This window comes from Cavia porcellus, unplaced genomic scaffold, assembly GCF_034190915.1.
Source record: "Cavia porcellus strain 051 isolate PalLab524CR breed Dunkin Hartley unplaced genomic scaffold, mCavPor4.1 scaffold_20, whole genome shotgun sequence".
Lineage (NCBI taxonomy): Eukaryota > Metazoa > Chordata > Mammalia > Rodentia > Caviidae > Cavia > Cavia porcellus.
The window spans coordinates 28,390,890-28,396,956 of NW_026947503.1; the positions used below are offsets into that span (position 1 = coordinate 28,390,890).

Genomic DNA, 6,067 nt, shown 5'->3' on the forward strand with positions numbered 1-6,067 from the left:
AGCTTCACTGCCATGAAATATGAATCTCGGTGCCTCCTTGTGTGGTTTCCATTAACAGTTCCCTCACTCCTCTGACAGATTCTGCTATCAGTCTCCTCGGTGTTTCTCTAGCCTCTGCCTGCTTTCTGGTCACAAAGTCAGTGCCGTATATTTTAATTTTTTAGTAATATTAACACCTACGTTTCTAGCTACCATGTTCTGCCCATTTTGTAAAACATTTCAGCCCAGTTTCTAAGTAGAGTGTAACATTTCAAAACCACGAATCTAAATGCCACTACTGGTATAAATCTTTTCCTGTGTGCAAGGCATTTTTTATTGCTTTAAAAAAAACGTATCAGTCATTTTTTTTCATATCAGTCATTTAATTAAGTTCTTGGTAAGAAATTTAGAACACCAATTTGTGAGGGTAAATTGTATTTGTCAGAGCAAAACAGAGCAAAGTTGAGAAACAGCGTTGATTTTTGGTAAAATCTGTGAGTGCACTGCTTTCTGATCGACCTTGCGCTGCTCTGAAATCTAGTATCTCTCTTTGTCAGTATCGAAGATATCACCCTCCTGATGTCTGGGCTTCTGCAGCTTCTTTTTCTTGAAGTAAACATCAATGAAGTGTTTGGGGATTTTCCTGTTGCTGATGTCAATTTCTGTAGGCATGGCAATGACAGATTTCTGATGTGTTCCACCAGAAATGTGATTAACGTTAAGATTAACGTTATTAATGTTAAGAGGCCCAGTCACAAGTAGCAAGCACTGGCCAACTGTTTGAGGAAAACCACTCCCTTGCCTCTGTGGTGCCCAGTGAGGATGACCAAGGTGGTCCCGGGAGTGATGCTAGCTTTCATTTCCCTCACACACTGACCATAGACTTCAACAGCTTTCAGGGAGCATTTTCAGTACAGTAGAATCTAGGTAATTTTCGAAGCTTAGTCACCCAGATATCATTCTTGTCACCACTAGCTAGTTTTGTGACACTAACAAGAACCATCTGCTTTTTCTTTTCAATCTTGGATTTACCAGCTGTGTACTTTCTCTTGTAAAAAGTCTTTCTGGTGTACACAGTAGATCAGGAATAGCTACCAGGTCCTCTCACCAGGACAGGGTTTTGGCTGCTGTGGGCTTCTTGGACTGTTTAGCCTTCACCTTACCCTTTATCAATGCCAGTGGTACCAGCTTTCTCAGCTTCGGCTTTCTTTTCTTTAGTATCTGGCTTCTCAGTGTTTTTTTTTTTTTTTTTTTTTGTCTGCCATCTTGCAACATGGGAAAGACTTTTTTTTAAGATGACACATTACTTGTACATTTTTAAGATGCCTGTGATTCTATCATATTCTTGCCTGCTTGATTCCTAGATAGGCCCTTGTATGGTATTGTATTAGATATTAGAGCTTTGAATTTTCCAATCTCTTCACTTTGCCCCTCAAAATGTGGATCCCTGAGTAAAAGTAATAATTTTATTCTGAGGTTGTTGCACATACTAAATCTCAGGTTCCACCCCAAACCCAGTGGATCAGAATCTTCATTTTACTAAGATCCTAAGATGATTTGAATATATATTAAAGTTTGAAAAGCATTATTTTAATGCAATAATATTGAACTGTAGATGTGAATTATTGAGAGGCTTTAGAAACATATATATCCCAATGTATGGATAGCATAATAGATTGATTAAATCTATATGGGCCTATTAATGTTTTTGGTTGGATCATTGAACACAACTGTGTGCAGTCTCACTGTTTGAATGTCCACTTTGTATGCTTTGATACTGTGACTTGAGCAACTGCCTCTAGGATGATAATTGTGATCTGTTAACTGGTGATTTCTTACTTTTTTTTTTGTAGTTCTGTATTAATTGTACCCTTACACTGCTTTGTTTTGTTTTGTTTTTTCTCTTTTTCTTTTTAAATAAAATTTTAAAAAAATCTATATGGGCCAGTGTTTGGTCATTGAAGAAGTTACTAATCTAGCCCCTTTTCACCACTAGGTGATTATAATTTAGAATCTGGACTGAGGCCCTCTGTTCTAAAGTAGAATTGACAGACTTAGCAAATAAAAATGTAGGATTTTCAATTAAATTGGAATTTTAGAGCAATTGCAAAGAAGTTTTTGACTGTTTTGAGATCTGCTAAAAAGTTCTTTGTTATTAATCTGAAACTGAATGTAACCAAGCAACCTATAATTATTTTATTTGAAAACTCTTCTGCTTAATGTAGCAAGTGATTATCAAACAGTGTTCATCAGAGTCTGTTGAAAGGATTTATTAACACAGAGCCTTAGGTCCCAAACCTCTGAGTTTCTGATTCAGTGGCACTGGAGTGGAGCATAAGGATTTCTCTTCTAACACATTTTCCAGGAGCCAATGTTAATCTGGCTTGAGAATCACAGCTGTATCATTAGATTTGTCTGAAAGGATGCCTTCAACTTATACCAACTGGTGATTAGAGGACAACATCTTGGTAAGGGATGCTCCTACTCACCAAGATGGTGGAGTGACAAACAGCAGAGAAATAGCCTCTTGGGGAGTCACTATCCAGATGCTGTAATACTACAATGTGAGAAAGGCAAGAAGGAGGTTAAATGGGTCCCCAGGCCAGAAGAAACTGAGGTGTGAATTGAAGCCCACAGAGAGAGTGACGAGAGAAACTTAAGTGAAGAAGAAGAAGGAGGAAGCCAGTGGTGCCTTCTCCCTGCGATGGAACTCACGGTGAGACAGGAGTGGTTCAGTCCTGCAGACACATGGTGATGGTGATGGCAGGTAACCCCAAAGACCTCCACAGACAGACATAGTAGTGAAGGGGGAGCAGCAGACATGAGGGATTTCATTAGCTGGTAGTGACGGTTGAAGGCTCAGTTCTCCCATGGAAGAGAGAGTGATTGGCCAGGAGTCATCTAGGACACAGGCTGCCTGATCTCAGAACTCAGAACTGCTGAAGAATCCATTTAGCAGCTCCCAGCTTGGCCCTGACCTGCCAAAGGTGCATGGATGGCAGCCAGTCAAATGAGTCTGGTCTCATACAGCAGGTGCAGATTCACTGAGATTATCCACTACCCCACCAAAAAGCTACTGCTGGCTTGCTGGGATAGATTGGCAGGGATTGGGACTCTGTCTCCACATGTTGTCTACCAGTGACAGCAGAGACAAACCTGAAAGTGAACTTTTTTTCTTTTCTTTCTTTTTTCCTTTCTCTCTTGTTGTTGTTGTGATGCTGCTGGTGGTGGTTTTGGTTTTGGTTTTGGCTTTTTTTCCCCTCCTTCATTGTTTTATCTTCTTTTTATATGAGTTTGAATGTGGTTTCCAGCCTCTTTGTGGTTGGTGTTCTGTTCTTTTTATTTCTTTCTTCTCTCTTTCTCTCTAGTCTTCTGTATCAGTTTCCCAAAGTTAGCATGATTCTTTTTTGTCCTCCAACCTTCTAGTTTCGTCCTTTTCTTCCACTTCTCTATTTTCCCATTACCCCCATTTAAAATTTTAACCTCTGAAGACAAAGTCGACATATTAAGGACTTGTATACTACATATATAATTTTCTGGTTTTGTTTTCATTTCGTTGTATAACCACAAATCTAGTTCATATGGTTAAAAGTGGCAAATTAGTGGTTAGCTCAGTTTATCATTTTCTAGGCTGTGTTTGATGCTAATGTTATCACTATAGCCAAAAGTGATATAATTGTTCTTAACAGCTGTTCTTCCTGGTATTCCACAACTGAGACTGACTAAGGGTCACAGAAAACACTGTGGCACAGTGTCAGAAAGCCAGGGACCGGGCCAAACAAGCAGCAACTTCTCATCTCCAACAAATTGAAGAGGTAAGATCTTCCAAAATTCTCAAAACCTGAAAACCAACTATTCCTGGAAGATACTTCAGAGAAGTAGCATTACCTAAGTGTTCAAAATACTAGCAATAAAGCAACCCACCACTAGCAATTTACAATAATCACCCCACGAATTAAACTAAAAGAAGAAAATGAGAAGACACTTAAATAAGATGCAACTCCTGACCAAATAATTACCCAAGGGGCATAAGGATCTGGAAAAAAATCAAACCAGAAACAATTTTTCAAATAACTATAAAGATGGTGTCCACAGTGAAGATTATACTTAGTGACTCAAGAGCAGAAGCAGATTTACAGACTACAAGAAATAATAGATGAGTTTAAGAAAACTGTGGAAGCCATGAATGCTCAGCATAGAAAGAATGGAATCCAGAAAGCAGATTCAAGCAGATACCCAGGAGAATAACAAGTCCACTGCAAATATTCAAAGCAGATTAGGCTAATGGGTCTCAGATATTGAAGACAGGCTTGCAGTTAATGATCAAGAAAAGAAAAAGATTTCTCAAAGGTAGCAAGGGACATTGAGAAATCAGTTCAACAGCTGCTAGATAAGACAAAGAAGAATAACAAGTTTAATTGAAGTCAGTGAACAAGCAGGAGATGTCACAAATTTTCATGACAGAAAAATTTTCCTGGTAGAGAAAAAGAATTTGACATACAGATAAATGAATCATATAGAACTTCAATTAGCAATGATAAGAAAAACTATAGTCAGATTCCAGAAGTTCAACACAAGAATAGAATTCTTAAGGCTGATATAGAGAAAATAAACAAATCACCTATAAAGGAAAGCTGCTCAGAATTACAGCTGACTTCTCAGCACAAACTTCCAAATTAAGGAGAGCTTGGAGTGAAGTACCCCAAGTTCCAAAAGAAAACAACTTTTCAACCCAGATTGGTGTACCCTGCCCAACTGTTTCAAACCTGATGGAGAAATAAGATACTTCCATAATAAAGAACATCTGAGGAAATTTATAACCACCAAACCAGCCCTCCAAAATGTTGAAAGACATTCTAGAAAGAGATGATAAGGACTGTAATTCCATGAACCTTCTGTACCTCAACAGAAGGAATCCACTAGGGAAGGTAAACCATTGGACAGAAGAGAAAAAGGGGAGGGGGAACCAATAACAGGAAAATAACATGACAAGGATAAGTCAATATGTACCAGTTATAACCATAAATATTAGTGGTCTCAATTCACCAGTCAAGAGATACAGGCTAGCCAAATGGATCAAGAAGAAAGACCCAACAATATGCTGCATACAAGAATCACTTTTAATTCAAAAAGAAATTCATAGACTAAAGTCAAAGGAAAGCAATACTTCATGTGACAGGAACCCATAAAAAAGCAGGATTAACTGTTCTATTTGCAGACAAAGTGAATTTCAAGCCAAGACTGATTAAAAGACATAAAGAAGATCATTATATTCTCATAAATGGAACAATCCAAAAGGAAAAGATAACAGTCATATATATATATATATATATATATATATATATATATGCAACAAATGCTAGTACATCCAACTATATAAAACAAATATTTACAAGAAAGAAAAATCAAATATGCACCAGTACAATTATATTGGGGGATCTCAATACCCCACTGACATTAAAAGACATATCAAATAAACAAAAAATCAACAGTGAAATGTTAGAATTGAACCAAACCTTTGAGCAAATGGACTTGTAGATACCTACAGTTTTCCACCTCATAACATCAGAACACACATTCTTCTCAGCTGCACATAGATGTTCTCTAAAATAGACCAAATACTAGCTCACAGAACATGCTTAAGTAAATGCAAAGGAATTGAAATTATCTCATGCATATTATCAGACCATAGTACAATGAAATTGCAAATCAATGGCAAAAACCCACAAAAACTGCATGAACTCATGGAAATTAAATAGCACCTTCCTGAACAACCAATCGGTTATGGATGAAAGTAAAGAAGAAATTAGACAGTTTTTACAAGTGAACAATAATGACAATATGACATACTAGAACTTATAGGATACAATGAAAACATTCCCAAGAGGAAAATTTATAGCAGTAAATATTTAAATCAGGGAAACAGAGCAAACAGAAATGGCCAAAATAATTGTGAATCTCACACTTCTAGAAAAAAAAGAGCAGGCTATACCAAAATCTCATACAAGGGACAAAATTACAAGAGAGAGGGACAGAGAGAGAGAGAGAGAGAGAGAGAGAGAGAGAGAGAGAGAGAGAGATTGAGAGA

General features: G+C 37.4%; 1 pseudogene; it reads right to left on the minus strand.

The window, feature by feature from the left end:
• Positions 1-385: 385 nt before the first annotated feature.
• Positions 386-3,483, minus strand: LOC100732682 (large ribosomal subunit protein eL6-like; annotated as a pseudogene).
• Between the last annotated feature and the right edge of the window lie 2,584 nt (positions 3,484-6,067).